The 20,944-nt window shown below is 47.5% G+C and overlaps 1 long non-coding RNA gene across 1 annotated transcript; it reads left to right on the top strand.

The window, feature by feature from the left end:
* Window positions 1-4: 4 nt before the first annotated feature.
* Window positions 5-16,777, top strand: LOC134932080 (uncharacterized). Its single transcript, XR_010179241.1, has 3 exons — window positions 5-109; window positions 16,109-16,191; window positions 16,544-16,777. It is a non-coding gene; the product is annotated as an uncharacterized LOC134932080 (long non-coding RNA).
* Window positions 16,778-20,944: the final 4,167 nt, after the last annotated feature.

Below are 20,944 nucleotides of genomic sequence, written 5' to 3'. Positions count from 1 at the left end.
GTCAGAGTCGCGCATGAAACACGTTCGCTATCTACGATAGTTTGATTCTTGTGAGACGCCGTAACCGTGACATCATCAGATGCGCCTCTGTCCTCTCTGACTCTGAGCGGTAAGGGCGGTGTTGCCTGTGCCCAGCAGCTGCCGTGTGTGTGATAGTATTGTATACATACCTCCCAACATGACCCTCTCCAGGAGGGACACAATGCTCTGCTTCTGGACTTCCTTCTTAATGTATGATTGCCAGCACCTGTTTTGAACAGGTTAATGAATAAGAAAAGTGCATCACTACAGGCAATTTATAGATTAAGAGGGAAGTCCAGGAGTAGAGCATTCTGTCTCTCCCGGAGAGGGTCATGTTGGGAGGCACGTTGTATGTGTGTGTCTCAGGCTCGTTCCTCAGGAGCCCAGACAGTCACGGCCGGTGCTAGGGTGTCTGGCGTCCCTGGGCCATACTTGCCTATCTGACCCTCTCCATGAGGGAGAAATTGCTCTGTTCCTGGACTTTCCTGGTAATGTATGATTGCCATCACCTGTGGTGAGCTAGTTAATTGATAAGAAAGGCGTTTCACCACAGGTGATGGCAATCATACATTACCAGGAAAGTCCAGGAACAGAGCATTTTCTCCCTCACGGAGAGGGTCAGGTAGGCAAGTATGCCCTGGGCCACTGCAAATGATACATTTGCCCCCCTACACTCACACACATTGCACCACATAGTAGTGCACCTTAGTCACATTATAACACACAGTAGTGCCCCTATACACAATAATGGCACTAGTACTCCTTACACTTAATGCCCTTAGTAGTAGTGCCACACATAATGACTACAGTAGTAGTGCCCCTTACACTTTATTCCCACAGGACGGGAGAGAGGGGGAGTGCTGTATTTACAGGGAGATCACTGAAGGACTAAAGAGCCGCTGCTGCCAGCGCCACAGCCAAGGGTGCAATGATTCACGCTGCCGGCAGTCATACACTTTGACAGACACATCAGTAGAGTAGCAGAGCAGGGAGAGCACCTCTCCAGCATGGCACCTCCCTGCTTTGCAGGATCTGCTGAGCGGTTTGCACTGGCTCTGCTGACAGCTCATGTTTTCCAGATCTCCCAGTTTGTACATTACTGAGGAACAACAAGTGCCAGCATGCTGCCATGCCAGCCTCTGCTATTCTAGGGTAGCGTCTAGATTCCCTTCGCCGAAAAGACCATTGCCATCAGGCACTGGGTAAAGGTTGTCATCTATTGGGAATAGTAAACTGTGAGGAGCCACGGAGCCCAAAACTCAGCAATGTAGGACAAATAACCTACAAAGAAACCTACATTTGACAAAATAAAAATGCTGTAAGGGCATAACAGAACTTCCGCCCTCACCTAACCTCACATCTGGGAACTGTGCACAATGAAATATAGATTCAACCGCCATTCTAATTGTCTACAACTGACATTTAGATTTGGATGCGTTATATTGTTTCTGTGCATGGTAAATACTGGCTGCTTTACTTTTATCCTGCAAAACACACCCCACCCAAATCTAACTCTCTGTGCACATTTTGCATCTGCCCCACCTGCAGATCAACATGGTTTTGCCCAATTGCTAGCTTTTTTGGTTTGCTAGCAACTCTTAATACCGCCATAGATCATAGATGTCTAAGTGGTCGATATCTCACACCATGTTCTATTAGTTGCTGGGGTAGCTACCCATATTAGGAAATCCAGAGGAGAGCCATAAACACAAAAGCCAAATATATATATAAAAGTCCACAGGGGATGCACTCGCCAGACTTGTAGATGAATTGGAATTTTATTCAGGCATAGAAGTATAGATTATCAATGTTTCTGTCCCCTCACAGACTTTTGTCAAGATATCTATTGATTGCCCCAGGTCCCTCATATATACTATACATGGACCAATGGTATCACAGACAACTAGATTACAGGCACCACCCACATCACCTGTGAGAGGGCTGCATCATCTTAACATGACAAAAAAGGTTCAAAAAGGGTTGAGTTTACCTAAGGATAAAAAATGGGCAAACTAGATGGGCCAAGTGGTTTTTATCTGCCGTCAAATTCTATGTTTCTCTAACGTCCTAGTGGATGCTGGGGACTCCGTAAGGACCATGGGGAATAGACGGGCTCCGCAGGAGACAGGGCATTTTAAGAAATTATTTGGACACTGGTGTGCTCTGGCTCCTCCCTCTATGTCCCTCCTCCAGACCTCAGTTTGAATCTGTGCCCGGACGAGCTGGGTGCTACTTAGTGAGCTCTCCTGAGCTTGCTATAAAAGAAAGTATTTTGTTAGGTTTTTTTTATTTTCAGAGAGATCTGCTGGCAACAGACTCTCTGCTACGTGGGACTGAGGGGAGAGAAGCAGCCCTACTCACTGAAGATAGGTCCTGCTTCTTAGGCTACTGGACACCATTAGCTCCAGAGGGTTCGTACACAGGATCTCACCCTTTGTCGTCCGATCCCGGAGCCGCGCCGCCGTCCCCCTCGCAGAGCCGGAAGACAGAAGCCGGTGAAAGAAGCAAGAAGACTTCGAAATCGGCGGCAGAAGACTCCAGTCTTCATACTGAGGTAGCGCACAGCACTGCAGCTGTGCGCCATTGCTCCCACACTACACCCACATACTCCGGTCACTGTAGGGCGCAGGGGAAGGGGCGCCCTGGGCAGCAATTAGAGACCTCTTGGCAAAAGTGGGCATATATACAGTTGGGCACTGTATATATGCATGGGCCCCCGCCATATTTTTACACAGAAACGCGGGACAGAAGCCCGCCGCTGAGGGGGCGGGGCTTCTTCCTCAGCACTCAGCAGCTACTGGGTTAACATTAAGTTACTGTGTGATTCCTGGGACATATAGCGCTGGGGTGTGTGCTGGCATACTCTCTCTCTGTCTCTCCAAAAGGCCTTGTGGAGGAACTGTCTTCAAAAAGAGCATCCGCTGTGTGTGTGATGTGTCGGTACGCTTGTGTCGGCATGTTTGACGAGGAAGGCTATGTGGAAGCAGAGCGGGAACAAATGAATGTGGGGTCGCCACCGACACCCGATTGGATGGATATGTGGAAGGTTTTAAATGATAATGTTACTTCCTTGCATAATAGGTTGTATAAAGCTGAAGCCTTAGGACAGCCGGGGTCTCAGCCCATGCCTGATCCTATGTCGCAGAGGCCGTCAGGGTCTCAGAAGCGCCCACTATCCCAAATTGTTGACACAGATATCGACACGGATTCTGACTCCAGTGTCGATTGCGATGATGCAAAGTTACAGCCTAAATTGGCTAAAGCCATCCGTTACATGATTATAGCAATGAAGGATGTGTTGCACATCACAGAGGAAACCCCAGTCCCTGACAAGAGGGTTTATATGTATGGGGAAAAAAGGCAAGAGGTGACCTTTCCCCCTTTACATGAGCTAAATGAGTTATGTGAAAAGGCTTGGGAATCTCCATATAAAAAACTGCAGATTTCCAAACGGATGCTTATGGCGTACCCTTTCCCGCCAACGGACAGGTTACGCTGGGAATCCTCCCCTAGGGTAGACAAAGCTTTAACACGCTTATCCAAGAGGGTAGCCCTGCCGTCACAGGATACGGCCACCCTAAAAGATGCTGCGGATAGAAAGCAGGAGGGTACCCTGAAGTCCATTTATACACATTCAGGTACCTTACTAAGGCCGGCGATTGCGTCGGCCTGGATGTGTAGTGCTGTAGCAGCATGGACAGATACCTTATCTGAGGAACTTGATACCTTGGACAAGGATACTATATTGCTGACCCTGGGGCATATAAAAGACGCTGTCCTGTATATGAGAGATGCTCAAAGAGACATTAGCCTACTAGGCTCTAGAATAAATGTAATGTCGATTTCTGCCAGAAGGGTCCTGTGGACTCGGCAATGGACAGGCGATGCCGACTCAAAAAGGCACATGGAGGTTTTACCTTACAAGGGTGAGGAGTTGTTTGGGGAGGGTCTCTCGGACCTGGTCTCCACAGCTACGGCTGGAAAGTCAAATTTTTTGCCATATGTTCCCTCACAACCTAAGAAAGCACCGTATTACCAGATGCAGTCCTTTCGATCACAAAAAGGCAAGAAAGTCCGAGGTGCGTCCTTTCTTGCCAGAGGCAGGGGTAGAGGAAAGAAGCTGCACAATACAGCTAGTTCCCAGGAACAGAAGTCCTCCCCGGCTTCCACTAAATCCACCGCATGACGCTGGGGCTCCACAGGCGGAGCTAGGCCCGGTGGGGGCGCGTCTCCGAAATTTCAGCCACAAGTGGGTTCACTCCCAGGTGGATCCCTGGGCTATAGAGATTGTGTCTCAGGGATACAAGCTGGAATTTCGAAGAGATACCCCTTCACCGTTACCTCAAATCGGCCCTGCCAGCTTCCCCCTTAGAGAGGGAAATAGTGTTAGCTGCAATTCACAAATTGTATCTTCAGCAGGTGGTGGTCAAGGTTCCCCTCCTTCAACAAGGAAGGGGTTACTATTCGACCATGTTTGTGGTACCGAAACCGGACGGTTCGGTCAGACCCATATTGAATTTAAAATCCCTGAACATATACCTGAAAAGGTTCAAGTTCAAGATGGAATCGCTCAGAGCGGTCATCGCAAGCCTGGAAGGGGGGTATTTTATGGTGTCTCTGGACATAAAGGATGCTTACCTTCATGTCCCCATTTATCCACCTCATCAGGAGTACCTCAGATTTGTGGTACAGGATTGTCATTACCAATTCCAGACGTTGCCGTTTGGTCTCTCCACGGCACCGAGAATACCAAGGTAATGGCGGAAATGATGGTGCTCCTGCGACAGCAAGGAGTCACAATTATCCCATACTTGGACGATCTCATAAAGGCGAGGTCCAGAGAGCAGTTGCTGATCAGCGTAGCACGCTCTCGGGAAGTGTTACAACAGCACGGCTGGACTCTAAATATTCCAAAGTCGCAGTTGATTCCTACGACTCGTCTGCCCTTCCTGGGCATGATTCTGGACACAGGCCAGAAGAGGGTTTATCTCCCAATGGAGAAGGCTCAGGAGCTCATGACACTGGTCAGAGACCTATTAAAACCAAAACAGGTGTCGGTGCATCACTGCACGCGAGTCCTGGGAAAGATGGTGGCATCATACGAGGCCATTCCCTTCGGCAGGTTCCATGCGAGGACCTTTCAATGGGATCTGTTGGACAAGTGGTCCGGATCACATCTACAAATGAATCGGCTGATCACCCTATCCCCCAGGGCCAGGGTGTCTCTCCTGTGGTGGCTGCAGAGTGCTCACCTTCTCGAGGGCCGCAGATTCGGCATTCAGGACTGGGTCCTGGTGACCACGGACGCAAGCCTCCGAGGGTGAGGAGCAGTCACACGGAAGAAATTTCCAAGGTCTGTGGTCAAGTCAGGAGACTTGCCTTCACATCAATATCCTGGAACTAAGGGCCATATACAACGCCCTACGGCAAGCGGAGACCCTGCTTCGCGACCGATCGGTGCTGATTCAGTCAGACAACATCACCGCAGTGGCTCATGTAAACCGCCAAGGCAGCACAAGGAGCAGGGTGGCGATGGCGGAAGCCACCAGAATTCTTCGCTGGGCGGAGAATCACGTCAGAGCACTGTCAACAGTGTTCATTCCGGGAGTGGACAACTGGGAAGCAGACTTCCTCAGCAGCCACGACCTCCACCCGGGAGAGTGGGGACTTCATCAAGAAGTCTTCACGCAGATTGCAAATCGGTGGGAACTGCCACAAGTAGACATGATGGCATCCCGCCTCAACAAAAAGCTAAAGAGGTATTGCGCCATGTCAAGAGACCCTCAGGCGATAGCTGTAGACGCACTAGTGACACCGTGGGTGTTCCAGTCGGTCTATGTATTTCCTCCTCTTCCTCTCATACCCAAGGTGCTGAGAATCATAAGAAGAAGAGGAGTGAGAACAATACTCATTGTTCCGGATTGGCCAAGAAGGACTTGGTATCCAGAGCTGCAAGAAATGCTCACAGAGAACCCATGGCCTCTGCCTCTAAGACAGGACTTGTTGCAACAGGGGCCCTGTCTGTTCCAAGGCTTACCGCGGCTGCGTTTGACGGCATGGCGGTTGAACGCCGGATCCTAGCAGAAAAAGGCATTCTGGATGAGGTTATTCCTATGCTGATAAAGGCTAGGAAGTACGTGACGGCTAAACATTATCACCGTATATGGCGAAAATATGTTGCTTGGTGTGAGGCCAGGAATGCCCCTACGGAGGAATTCCAGCTGGGCCGTTTCCTTCACTTCCTACAGTCGGGAATGACTTTGGGCTTAAAATTGGGTTCCATTAAGGTCCAGATTTCAGCCCTGTCTATTTTCTTTCAAAAAGAACTGGCATCTCTGCCTGAAGTTCAGACGTTTGTAAAGGGAGTGCTGCATATTCAGCCCCCTTTTGTGCCTCCAGTGGCACCTTGGGATCTTAACGTGGTGTTGAGTTTCCTGAAGTCACACTGGTTTGAGCCACTTAAAACTGTGGAGTTAAAATTTCTCACGTGGAAGGTGGTCATGCTATTAGCCTTGGCTTCAGCTAGGCGTGTGTCAGAATTGGCGGCTTTGTCACATAAAAGCCCCTATCTGGTTTTCCATATGGACAGGGCAGAATTGCGGACCCGTTCACAATTTCTGCCAAAAGTGGTGTCATCTTTTCATATGAACCAACCTATTGTGGTGCCTGTGGCTATTCGTGACTTGGAGGATTCCGAGTTACTAGATGTGGTCAGGGCTTTGAAGGTTTATGTAGCCAGAACGGCTAGAGTCAGGAAAACTGAGTCGCTGTTTATCCTGTATGCACCCAACAAGCTGGGTGCTCCTGCTTCAAAGCAAACTATTGCTCGCTGGATCTGTAACACGATTCAGCAGGCTCATTCTGCGGCTGGATTGCCGCTGCCAAAATCAGTAAAAGCCCATTCCACAAGGAAGGTGGGCTCTTCTTGGGCGGCTGCCCGAGGGGTCTCGGCATTACAGCTTTGCCGAGCAGCTACTTGGTCGGGTTCAAACACTTTTGCAAAGTTCTACAAGTTTGATACCCTGGCTGAGGAGGACCTTGTGTTTGCTCATTCGGTGCTGCAGAGTCATCCGCACTCTCCCGCCCGTTTGGGAGCTTTGGTATAATCCCCATGGTCCTTACGGAGTCCCCAGCATCCTCTAGGACGTTAGAGAAAATAAGATTTTAATTACCGGTAAATCTATTTCTCGTAGTCCGTAGTGGATACTGGGCGCCCGTCCCAAGTGCGGACTTCTTCTGCAATGCTTGTATATAGTTATTGCTTACATAAGGGTTATGTTATAGTTGCATCAGGGTTGATCTGATGCTCTGTTGTTGTTCATACTGTTAACTGGGTAAGTTTATCACAAGTTATACGGTGTGATTGGTGTGGCTGGTATGAGTCTTGCCCTGGATTCCAAAATCCTTTCCTTGTACTGTCAGCTCTTCCGGGCACAGTTTCTTTAACTGAGGTCTGGAGGAGGGACATATAGGGAGGAGCCAGAGCACACCAGTATCCAAATTCTTTCTTAAAGTGCCCTGTCTCCTGCGGAGCCCGTCTATTCCCCATGGTCCTTACGGAGTCCCCAGCATCCACTACGGACTACGAGAAATAGATTTACCGGTAAGTAAAATCTTATTTTCTATGACCAAAAGTGACAGTAGCATCATTATTAGAAAATAATACACTGTGTTAAGATATTTATAATCAATTATATAGTAGTTTCTGATATGTATGTTGAATCCAGGATTAAAAAATTGTGGCCATCGGTGCACCAGGGTATGGAGATCAGAAGTGCATCATCCGGAGCTCAAACAGAGGTCTGGGGCGCATTCCCCAGTCACCGTTGCCTGACAACGTGCTGATACTCGTCCTCTGTTTGCAACACTGCGTCATCCGAAACCAGCACAAGGTCCGGAACACACTACCCAGTAACTCACATCAAAGTTAGTGTTCACTCTAGGCTGTTTTAGCAGGGCGCCACGCCTGCCCGTGTTTTAAAAGGCAAAACCCACCCTGCCCCTTTTGCGGCACCCTGCTAGAACAGCCGCCCGCTTCCTGCCCTCCCAACGTGTAAAGATGCCGTGCGCACGGCATCCATTCACGCTATGGGAGAGAGCTGGGGGAAGCCCAGCACCGACGGAGGTGCTAAGCACGCCCCCAACAGTGACGCCGCCGGCCATGGACGCCCCCTACAGCAACGTCTGTGGGCCGCACCGCCCACTAAAATGACGTTAGCGTGGCCACGCCCCCTAATTTACATGGTCGCGTCCCGTTTCGGCCGTGCGCAAATATGCCCCCGGAGTCCGGCGCCCTGCCCTATTTCATTTTTAGAGGGAACACTACAAAGTGATGCGTCGGGTCTGGGAATATGCCCAAAAGAGGATATATAATTAGTGCATGTTTGCCTAGCAACATGTATCGCCATGGTTGCTGTAAAGATAAATCTAACTATTTATTAGCTGATTAAATGCTTAACCAATGATACCTTTGTCACGAATACGATACCATTCAAAAAGATACCATTTTTCCATAATGCGTATTATTGATCACAAATAGTGCCAACAAGAACACATAATTTCACAGCATGCAGCAGTATGTACAATATAAATAGGTCCTATATCTCAGTACAAGTAGGATATATGTATCAATAAGAAAGCACAGACTACTCAGAAACCAAAAGACCAGATTGTAAAAAAATAATAAAAAGAAAAAATAATAAGGTGTACAAAGATTATAATAATCCAGATAATCTATTATTCTTTCACTATATGACACACTTCCAAATCAGAGGAGTCCTTATGTGCCCAAAAAGATCCCATAATGTTTGGAGTCATTCAGACCTCCAATTTACTAATCCACATGGCCTCTCTACGTAGAAGCATTTTGGCATGGTCACCTCCCTGAGATGGAGGTAGGATGTAGACAGTGACCATGCACCTCAGTGTTGCCTGTGAATGATGTGCCGCACAAAAGAGTTTGGCTACTGGCTTGTCTGATGTGACGCTCTCAAGGGCCAACATATATTTTATATTTCTCTGACGTCCTAGTGGATGCTGGGAACTCCGTAAGGACCATGGGGAATAGACGGGCTCCGCAGGAGACTGGGCACTCTAAGAAAGAATTAGATCTACTGGTGTGCACTGGCTCCTCCCTCTATGCCCCTCCTCCAGACCTCAGTTAGAATCTGTGCCCGGCTCGAGCTGGTTGCACACTAGGGGCTCTCCTGAGAAAGTATTTATTAGGTTTTTTATTTTCAGTGAGATCTGCTGGCAACAGACTAACTGCTACGAGGGACTTAGGGGAGAGAAGCGAACCTACCTGCTTGCAGCTAGCTTGGGCTTCTAGGCTACTGGACACCATTAGCTCCAGAGGGATCGAACACAGGCCCAGCCTCGGTCGTCCGGAGCCGCGCCGCCGTCCCCCTTGCAGAGCCAGAAGACGGAAGATTCCGAGGAGAAAATCGGCGGCTGAAGACTCCGGTCTTCATTAAGGTAGCGCACAGCACTGCAGCTGTGCGCCATTGCTCCCCATGCACACCACATACTCCGGTCACTGATGGGTGCAGGGCGCTGGGGGGGGAGCGCCCTGGGCTGCAATTAGATTACCTTAAAAAGGCTAAAAAAACACATAATATAATCTCATAAACTATATATGTGTACAAATCCCCTGCCTTAATATTGATATAAAGAGCGGGAGAAGCCCGCCGAAAAAGGGGCGAGGCTATCTCCCTCAGCACACTGGCGCCATTTTCTCTTCACAGCTCCGCTGGAAGGACGCTCCCCAGGCTCTCCCCTGCAGTTTCCAGGCTCAATAGGGTAAAAAAAGAGAGGGGGGGCACTAAATTTAGGCGCAATACTGTGTATTATAGCTGCTATAGGGAAAATCACTTTGTGTAGTGTAAATCCCTGTTTATATAGCGCTGTGGTGTGTGCTGGCATACTCTCTCTCTGTCTCCCCAATGGACTTTGTGGGGTCCTGTCCTCAGTCAGAGCATTCCCTGTGTGTGTGCGGTGTGTCGGTACGGCTGTGTCGACATGTTTGATGAGGAGGCTTATGTGGAGGCGGAGCAGGTGCCGATAAATGTGATGTCACCCCCTGCGGGGTCGACACCAGAGTGGATGGATATGTGGAAGGTATTAACCGACAGTGTCAACTCCTTACATAAAAGGCTGGATGACGTAACAGCCGTGGGACAGCCGGCTTCTCAGCCCGTGCCTGCCCAGGCGTCTCAAAGGCCATCAGGGGCTCAAAAACGCCCGCTACCTCAGATGGCAGACACAGATGTCGACACGGAGTCGGACTCCAGTGTCGACGACGACGAGACTAATGTACATTCCACTAGGGCTATCCGTTGCATGATTACGGCAATGAAAAATGTGTTGCACATTTCTGACATTCACCCAAGTACCACAAAAAAGGGTATTATGTTTGGGGAGAAAAAACAACCAGTGGTTTTTCCCCCTTCAGATGAGTTAAATGAAGTGTGTGAAGAAGCGTGGGCTTCCCCTGATAAGAAACTAGTGATTTCTAAAAAGTTTCTAATGGCGTACCCTTTCCCGCCAGAGGACAGGGTACGTTGGGAGACATCCCCGAGGGTGGATAAAGCGCTCACACGCTTGTCAAAAAAGGTGGCACTACCGTCTCAGGATACGGCCGCCTTAAAGGAGCCTGCGGATAGAAAGCAGGAGGCTATCCTGAAGTCTGTATATACACACTCAGGTACTATACTGAGACCTGCTATTGCTTCAGCATGGATGTGCAGTGCTGCAGCTGCGTGGTCTGATTCCCTGTCTGATAATATTGATTCGCTTGACAGGGACACTATTGCTAACCATAGAGCATATTAAAGACGTAGTCTTATACATGAGAGATGCACAGAGGGATATTTGCCGTCTGGCATCTAGAATAAATGCAATGTCCATTTCTGCCAGGAGAGTATTATGGACTCGGTAGTGGACAGGTGATGCGGACTCTAAAAGGCACATGGAGGTTTTGCCTTACAAGGGTGAGGAATTATTTGGGGATGGTCTCTCGGACCTCGTTTCCACAGCGACAGCTGGGAAGTCGACATTTTTACCCCAGGTTCCCTCACAGCCAAAGAAAGCACCGTATTATCAGGTACAGTCCTTTCGGCCCCAGAAAGGCAAGCGGGTTAAAGGCGCGTCCTTTCTGCCCAGAGGCAGGGGTAGAGGGAAAAAGCTGCACCATACAGCCAGTTCCCAAGAACAGAAATCCTCCCCTGCTTCCACTAAATCCACCGCATGACGCTGGGGCTCCACTGGTGGAGCCAGGTGCCGTGGGGACCCGTCTCCAGAACTTCAGCGACCGGTGGGTTCGCTCACAGGTGGATCCCTGGGTTCTACAAGTGGTATCTCAGGGATACAAGCTGGAATTCGAGACGTCTCCCCCTCGCCGTTACCTCAAATCAGCCTTGCCAGCTACTCCCCAGGACAGGGAGGTAGTACTGGCGGCAATTCACAAGCTGTACCTCCAGCAGGTGATAATAAAAGTTCCCCTCCTTCAACAGGGACGGGGTTACTATTCCACAATGTTTGTGGTACCGAAACCAGACGGTTCGTGAGACCCATTCTAAATTTTAAATCCTTGAACACTTATATAAGAAGGTTCAAGTTCAAAATGGAATCGCTCAGAGCGGTTATTGCAAGCCTGGAAGAAGGGGATTACATGGTATCACTGGACATCAAGGATGCGTACCTGCATGTCCCCATTTATCCACCTCACCAGGTGTACCTCCGTTTTGTGGTACAAGACTGCCATTACCAATTCCAGACGTTGCCGTTTGGTCTGTCCACGGAACCGAGGGTATTTACCAAGGTAATGGCCGAAATGATGATACTCCTTCGAAAGAAGGGAGTTATAATTATCCCGTACTTGGACGATCTCCTTATAAAGGCGAGGTCCAGGGAGCAGTTGTTGGTCGGAGTAGCACTATCTCAGGAAGTGCTACAACAGCACGGCTGGATTCTGAATATTCCAAAGTCGCAGCTGGTTCCTACGACGCGTCTGCTGTTCCTGGGTATGATTCTGGACACAGAACAGAAGAAGGTGTTTCTCCTGGAGGAGAAGGCCAAGGAGTTGTCATCTCTGGTCAGAGACCTCCTAAAACCAAAACAGGTGTCGGTGCATCACTGCACGCGAGTCCTGGGAAAGATGGTAGCTTCTTACGAAGCAATTCCATTCGGCAGGTTCCATGCAAGGATCTTTCAGTGGGATCTGTTAGACAGGTGGTCCGGATCGCATCTTCAGATGCATCGGCTGATCACCCTGTCACAGAGGGCAGGAATTTGGAATTTGGTTTAATGATAAGACTTATTAATGTTAATGCAAGTTTGTAAGTGTAATAGAAGTAATTACCCATGTTCCTTCACTACTTCCTGTTTTATGGTATAAATATCCTGTCTATCACTGCCTGGGCACATACCTTGAAAAAGACCATTGGGTCGAAACGTCGTTGGTGGTGCTCCCAGACAGTGACTTATACGTGTTTTTACAGCATCCTCCTGTTGCCATCCAAATTGTGAAGGTATAGTACACAGGTGTAACCAAGGTGTTAGTCCGGAATTCACCTTTGTTAGTCTCATTTCATCTGACCCACCTTATGTGTACATACCTTGTAATGGTAATATATAAGGAGAAAAAAAACTTTTTTAGAATTTTTTTAATTGTATAACAATAAACAAACCTTTTTTTGGAAAGAAACGGCTGTCTTCATATCCATTCTAAAGAAACCGTTATGTGAGGATACCCACACTCCAAGAAAGTGAGTGTGGTACGTTCAAATTGAACAAATCTTTACCTTCTAGTACTGTCCCCTACTTTTAAAGATACCTTGATAAGTCTGTCTCTACACTATTTAAGTGAGTTTTGGTACGTGTATCTTCTAATGAAAAGGTGGTGAGGAACTATCCCTTTCTCAACTATCAAGAATTTCACCTTATAGGGCTCTTTTCCCTCTGGAAAAGTCACAGGACTTGTTTTTATTGTCGGATGACAAACAATATTACACATTGTATGCCTCTTTCCCAATTTTGTTTCCTATGAATTTCACGTTGGAGATTGATTTGAATTGAAAGAAGAAAAAAAGAACTATTGTCTACATTGGATGTTAAAGAAATTCAAATATCACCAGTCCGTCGAGGTTATATGTGATGTATATCTAACTAATTTTTTTACTTTGTTTTAATTATTTAGTATCGCCTTTGATTTCCCCTCAAACGACTTGTATTTTCTATTATTGTGTGTGGTTTAAGATTGGGTAGACCACAAGAGGAGTGAAATTGGGCTGACACTTTAAATTTGCGCCAGAATACACACAGTATATCTTATTTTCTGTCTCTGCTGTGGTGGCTACAGAGTGCTCATCTACTCGAGGGCCGCAGATTCGGCATACAGGACTGGGTCCTGGTGACCACGGATGCAAGCCTCCGAGGTTGGGGGGCAGTCACTCAGGGAAGAAACTTCCAGGGACAATGGTCGAGTCAGGAGGCTTCCCTACACATAAATATTCTGGAACTAAGGGCCATTTACAATGCCCTAAGTCAGGCAAGACCCCTGCTTCAAAACCAGCCGGTGCTAATTCAGTCAGACAACATCACGGCGGTCGCCCATGTAAACCGACAGGGCATCACAAGAAGCAGGATGGCGATGGCAGAAGCCACAAGGATTCTCCGATGGGCGGAAAATCACGTGATAGCACTGTCAGCAGTGTTCATTCCGGGAGTGGACAACTGGGAAGCAGACTTCCTCAGCAGGCACGACCTCCACCCGGGAGAGTGGGGACTTCATCCAGAAGTCTTCCAACTGATTGTAAACCGTTGGGGAAGGCCACAGGTGGACATGATGGCGTCCCGCCTAAACAAAAAGCTAAAAAGATATTGTGCCAGGTCAAGGGACCCTCAGGCGATAGCTGTGGACGCTCTAGTGACACCGTGGGTGTACCAGTCGGTTTATGTGTTCCCTCCTCTTCCTCTCATACCAAAGGTGCTGAGGATAATAAGAAAAAGAGGAGTAAGAACTATACTCATCGTTCCGGATTGGCCATGAAGGACTTGGTACCCGGAACTGCAAGAGGTGATCTCAGAGGACCCTTGGCCTCTGCCTCTCAGACAGGACCTGCTACTGTTCCAAGACTTACCGCGGCTGCGTTTGACGGCATGGCGGTTGAACGCCGGATCCTGATGGAAAAGGGCATTCCGGTTGAAGTCATTCCTACGCTGATAAAAGCTAGGAAAGATGTGACAGCAAAGCATTATCACCGTATATGGCGAAAATATGTTGCTTGGTGTGAGGCTATGAAGGCCCCCACAGAAGAATTTCAGCTGGGTAGATTTCTGCACTTCCTACAGTCAGGAGTGACTATGGGCCTAAAATTGGGATCCATTAAAGTCCAGATTTCAGCCCTGTCGATTTTCTTTCAAAAAGAACTGGCTTCACTGCCTGAAGTTCAGACGTTTGTTAAGGGAGTGCTGCATATTCAGCCCCCTTTTGTGCCCCCAGTGGCACCTTGGGATCTCAACGTTGTGTTGGATTTCCTAAAATCACATTGGTTTGAGCCACTTCAGACCGTGGATTTAAAATATCTCACGTGGAAAGTGGTTATGTTTTTGGCCTTGGCTTCGGCTAGGCGGGTGTCAGAATTGGCGGCTTTGTCCTGTAAAAGCCCTATCTGATCTTCCATATGGACAGAGCAGAATTGAGGACGCGTCCCCAATTCCTCCCTAAGGTGGTATCAGCGTTTCATTTGAACCAACCTATAGTGGTGCCTGCGGCTACTCGGGACTTGGAGGCTTCCAAGTTGCTGGACGTAGTCCGGGCCCTGAAAATCTATGTCTCCAGGACGGCTAGAGTCAGAAAAACTGACTCGCTGTTTATCCTGCATGCACCCAACAAGCTGGGTGCTCCTGCTTCTAAGCAGACTATTGCTCGCTGGATCTGCTCCACGATTCAACTTGCACATTCTGCGGCTGGACTGCCGCATCCTAAATCAGTCAAAGCCCATTCCACGAGGAAGGTGGGCTCTTCTTGGGCGGCTGCCCGAGGGGTCTCGGCTTTACAACTTTGCCGAGCTGCTACCTGGTCGGGATCAAACACGTTTGCAAAATTCTACAAGTTTGATACCCTGGCTGAGGAGGACCTTGAGTTTGCTCATTCGGTGCTGCAGAGTCATCCGCACTCTCCCGCCCGTTTGGGAGCTTTGGTATAATCCCCATGGTCCTTACGGAGTTCCCAGCATCCACTAGGACGTCAGAGAAAATAAGATTTTACTCACCGGTAAATCTATTTCTCGTAGTCCGTAGTGGATGCTGGGCGCCCATCCCAAGTGCGGATTGTCTGCGATACTTGTATATAGTTATTGCCTAACTAAAGGGTTATTGTTATGAGCCATCTGTTCGTGAGGCTCAGTTGTTATTCATACTGTTAACTGGGTATAGTATCACGAGTTGTACGGTGTGATTGGTGTGGCTGGTATGAGTCTTACCCGGGATTCCAAATCCTTTCCTTATTGTGTCGGCTCTTCCGGGCACAGTTTCCCTAACTGAGGTCTGGAGGAGGGGCATAGAGGGAGGAGCCAGTGCACACCAGTAGATCTAATTCTTTCTTAGAGTGCCCAGTCTCCTGCGGAGCCCGTCTATTCCCCATGGTCCTTACGGAGTTCCCAGCATCCACTACGGTGAATCTTGTCTGGTTGTCATGACGCCGGCGCCTGCGGATGACGTCATTCGGCTGAGCGGGACGCGGCGGGCGGACGGCGCCATGCACAGACGGAGAAGACTATTTAGGTATGTTGGTTTCTTATGCCCTGTTGTCCTGACGAAAATGTATTGTATGCATTGAAACGTTGACAGCTCTGCAAGGTGTCTGTGTTTTTTTTCCTCTCGCCGTGAGTTCCGCCTGACTGCTGTTATATATATATATATATATATATATATATATATATATATATATATATATATATATATATAAAACATTTACTTATGTTACTTAGGTTACTTACAGTACTTAGTGTACCCCATGTTTTGCACTTTTTGCCTAATAGCTCTGTATGTAACGTGCACACTATCATCCATTTCTTCTCTCTGATAGATTCCAGATGGCTCGCTATTATATACATGCGGATGCACTGTGTGTATAAGTCTCAGTATTGCAAAAGCAAAAATCTGGAGAAAGTAAGTACACAGTAAATCTCATCAGGTCCAGCCATGTCATGGTCCTCATATCCCAAAACATTGGTGTGCTGAAGTAGCACCTCCTACGAGACATCTGCTGCTGTTCCTCGGTGATACGAAATATTTGCGGTTACCCCCCCCCCCCCCAATAAGCCACAAATATTTATTGATAAATGGGCCCCTAAAGGAAAGATCATGTTGCTCTAGGGGGTTGAAAGTGTGTGTTTGTGTGGGAGGATAGGGTGTGGGGGGGTCATAATGCTCAGTCACAATTCAGTGTATACCATTACATTAATATGCCTTCTGACTTTTTGCTGTACATTTAATTGTATTTTTCCTTAATCCATTACAGGTATCCTGCATTTGAAAGTAATTCATTAGGATTTAGAGGTTAAAGTTGTTACACTGAAGATGAGTCGTCGACTTCCTTTCGGCCAGCTCTTCTTGGCAGTTTTACTCGGATTTACCGGTGGTATATATATTTATAGGCCAGTTTTTGAACAGTACCTGTATAAACAGAAAAAGTTGCAAAGTGATGTTAAAACTACTGATGTTGAAAAAGGTAATGAATAAAGCAGTTGTCTAATTGTGTGTTCAGTATTTCAAATTTTAACAGTGAAATAAAAAACATTTTGGTTATTTTTTTGTTTTGTAAAACAATATGCCTGATTCAGAGATGGACGGAATTGCAGAGCCGCACACAAGCCGCTTTTCAATTCCGTCCACCAAAATGCAAATGCAGCACAAGGTATCTATATGAAATAGACACTTTCTGCATTGCATTGGCGATCCGAGTGCAGTGTCCATAGATGCTGCCTCTGATCGCCATTGCGACCATCAGTTGCGGTGGTTGCAGGGTTGGCCAGGCTGCGTTAGACAAGGCTTTACTCAGCCTGACCGGTTCCTGGCCAGGAAATATGCATGCACAGACCCTGGCCTTGTCCCTACTGGAAACGCTGGCCAGGAATGACCCCTCTCTGCCTTCCAAACGCCGTAGCTTGTCAGTCAAGCTGTGGTTGGGAGACATTGCGAGCGGACTGCATGCGCAGTCCCCCCACCATCAGAGATAACCATTGGGTTAGCAGGCCCAATGTTACACCACAGTCATGCAGTGTGTCTATAAAGTGAACTCATCACAGTAGTGACACAAAAAGAGAATGTTTTCCAAAGGAATCAATTCATCACTGTTACAAAGAAGAAAACCAAATCATTTCACCTTAAGAAATGAAAGATTAAAGTGAGCCAAACAAAAACCAAACAGTACGCAATGCTGATATTTATACAGAGCTGAGCTATTATCGTCTGACTACACTTGTGTCACGGTCACACTGAACACACTCCAAGGTTCCGTAGCGATGTTGCTCGCAGTGAGGATTTATTGGCAGTCAGGGACAGTTTGGGGGAGGTAACAGGGAGTGGCGGAAAAAACGTAGGTGTGTCACAACCGGTTTCAGAGCTTGTGTCTCAGCCTATAACTGCAATCCTGTAGGCAGAAAACATGGCTCCAGCAACTCAATTCTAGCGCCCATTCTGCGCGACTATAGGGTTACTCAGTTAATTGATTTACTGAAGGATCTGTGACTGCCACTGCATATTTGTACACAGTTGCTTGGATATAGGAAGCTGCCGGGGGGGCCGTCTCAATAGAAATTATGTTATTTGCATACTTTCACATATCTTATGAGTATGGGATCGCAGCTGTGAATGATTTAATGTACAGCTCTGAATCCAGCCCAATATATGGAAGTTTGGACTGCATTACTGTATGTGTTTAAAAAGCAAATTTTCAAATACAGAATAGACACATGAGCAAGAAAGACATAGGGCCAGATGTAAAGTTGCCCGAGTTTGGCGGCCGTGCGTGATGGATGCTGGCTGAACTTGGACTTTTTTTTTAAAGGGGCAATCACTTACAAGGCAAAACCATACCTTGTCAGTGATTGCCCCTTTAAAGAAACGCCTGAGTTCAGCCAGCATTCCGCATGGCCGCTGAACTCAGACGTCATTACATCTGGCCCATAGGGTCTCATTTGGAGACAGAAATGCATTAGTGTGGGAAGTGTAGCTTAGCATTGTGGAAAAATCGTTGTGCAGACACAGAGTTGTGTGTAGGAGTCTCCAAGTAATGCAGCATTTGGGCCTGATTTTGAAACGGACGTAAGTTCAAAAGTGGGCACATCCTGCATTTATCAGCAGAGTGTGCATGTGCCAATGAAAGCATTCACAGTCTGCTTATGCACCGTACTTTGAATACGCACTTTGACAGAGGATACGATAGCGGACCGTTGTCTCCCTGCATGGCCGCTTCTCTCCATCTGTGAAATTGGCATTTTGAGTGCTTACTGCATAGACGCACAGATCCATCTCTCTCACAGAGTGTTATGGGAGTATCTTGGGTATGTAAGCCGACTACCGTGCCTGTTGTGTGTGGAAAGAAACGAGACGCCTTTGTCAGATGAATCGTTTACATCAAAGTTGTTATTGGCGATACTAGTGATGATTGCTTCGGATGGAAAAACAGTGGGTAATGCGATCATACCAATGAAGACAGATGGATATTCCCATTGGCATAAAGTTATAGTAAATCTGGCTGCAGCGGATATCAGGGCTTGCAGCAACTTTACATCCAACTCAGGCTCTTTGTGTGCAAAACTAACAGTATCTTTACTGTGTCCAACAACAAAAAAAAGTGCTTCCTTTGTATGGAAAACATGGTTTAGCTTGTTGCTGAATTGCACCTATTATCTGAATTGGTCTTAACTCTCAATAGGACCCCTAACCTGTAGCTGGGTGCTAAAGTGCACTTGGAAACATCAAAACGCATATATCCAAAGTAATAATCTAACAAGAATAAAAAGGGACAACACTGCAAGAGAACACTATTGTATATGCCATTATCATGTGGCCGTACATTAAGCAATTATATGACCCACAGTGGATATAATTATTATTATGCTGTGTGTGGGTTTGGGGAGTGGTACCCCCCAGGTCTGGTGTGACCGGGCTACCTTGGGGTAGCACACCATAATATTTATTTTGCACTTGTTTAACACTCTTATTTTTCAACTAATACTACTCTTTTGAGTATTTTGCGAACACCCTTGTTTTTGTATCACTTTCTAACACATAGCTCCTGTTTCTTTCTAATTAACACATAGTAACACTTTAGTATTTCAATGGTGTGCTGCCCTGGGGTGGTTGGGCCTGAGCCGACTGTGTGGGGTCCACGCCCTGGACTTATACTTAGTATATAGAGCCACCGTGAAGTGGACTGGAGGCTTATCATATTTTTTGCTAAATATATGTAACTAAGAGCTCTACATTTTCTATTATTATATACAGATGGGTCCATGTTTATCTTGACCTTTTAATAGGATAATTTCTCAGTGAAACAAAATGTTCTGCTTAATAGAGTAATATATTATCTAATCATGTAGACAGACAATTAGCTGCTCTATCAATAATCCAGACTTTTACATACAGTAGGTGGTGAGAAGTTGTAGAATATGGAACTAATGGCCAGTCTCACCAGTATAGCTCCCTAGGAGGTACACAAATGCCATTAATAGTAGCTCACCAGTAAGTTGATCAGGTGTCCTTCCTTCAATGCATTTTTTACCATCGGAAGGTGATGTTTCTACTCAGATGCTTCTGATGGGGAAGGGAAGTCAATGGTGGATGTCCCTGATTTGATTGAGGCTATCAGGCTCATTCTTCAAGTCTCTGATGAACCTGAGGCTGCGGCTGTCTCTAAAAATCCGGACAGATTTAAACGTAAGAAGGTGGTTAAACAAGTTTTACCTCATTCTCAACACCTGGCTGACATACGTCAGGAATCCTGGGAAAATCCGAGAACGAAATTCACACCGCATAAGAGACTGTTGGCTCGCTATCCTCTCTCTGCGGAGCTATGTAAAAATTGGAAAACTCCTCCGCCTGTAGATTCTCATGTGGCACGCATGGTAGTTTCCTCTGCTCTGCCAGTAACTACCGTCACCTCTCTGAAGGAACCGACGGATAGATGTGTGGAGGGTTGTTTGAAAGCGATTTACACCCTAACGGGGGCTGTGCATAGGCCAACCACTGCAGCAACTTGGTCTGCTGAAGCTGTTGAGGCGTGGGCTCAGGAGGCTAGAGGCAGAACTGCCTTTCAACGCATCTGAGCATGCTCGACAATGTCTCTCATATATTGCCACAGCTTCTCTGTACCTTAAGGAGGCAGCTTCCGATGCCGGGGTGCTGGCGGCCAAGGCTGCTACTACGTCCGTCTTGGCCAGATGTATCCTTTGGTTGAGATCCTGGTCGGTGGATATGGATTCAAAGAAAACCCTGGAGGTGCTTCCTTTCAAGTGATACATTCTCTTTGGAGAAGACCTCAGTAAGACTGTGGTTGATCTGGCTACTGCTAAAACAGCTTGCCTACCTAGTATGGATCCTTCCACGCAGAAGGCTAAAAGTACTTTCCCCCTGACCGTTCGTCCCCCAGGTAAAGCAAAAGGTCAGGCGTACCCAAAGCAAGCTCGTGCTTCCAGACCTGCCAAGCCCAGACCGAAGCGAGCCTGGGCTGCCCATCAGCCTGCTTCCAAAACTGACAAGCTTGCCGTATTATGGGGTGGGCCTCCCTCTGGGGGATCCCAGGGTGAGGGGCTGACTTCTAGGTTTTGCCCAGGAATGGTTGCAGAGTAAGGGAAGTCGTCACTCGAGGTTACGCCGTACCCTTCAAGAATCGTCCCCCTCATCGATTTTGCCTGAC

The sequence above is a fragment of the Pseudophryne corroboree genome, chromosome 6 (genome assembly GCF_028390025.1).
Source record: "Pseudophryne corroboree isolate aPseCor3 chromosome 6, aPseCor3.hap2, whole genome shotgun sequence".
Lineage (NCBI taxonomy): Eukaryota > Metazoa > Chordata > Amphibia > Anura > Myobatrachidae > Pseudophryne > Pseudophryne corroboree.
This window is presented reverse-complemented; position numbering and strand designations above follow the sequence as displayed.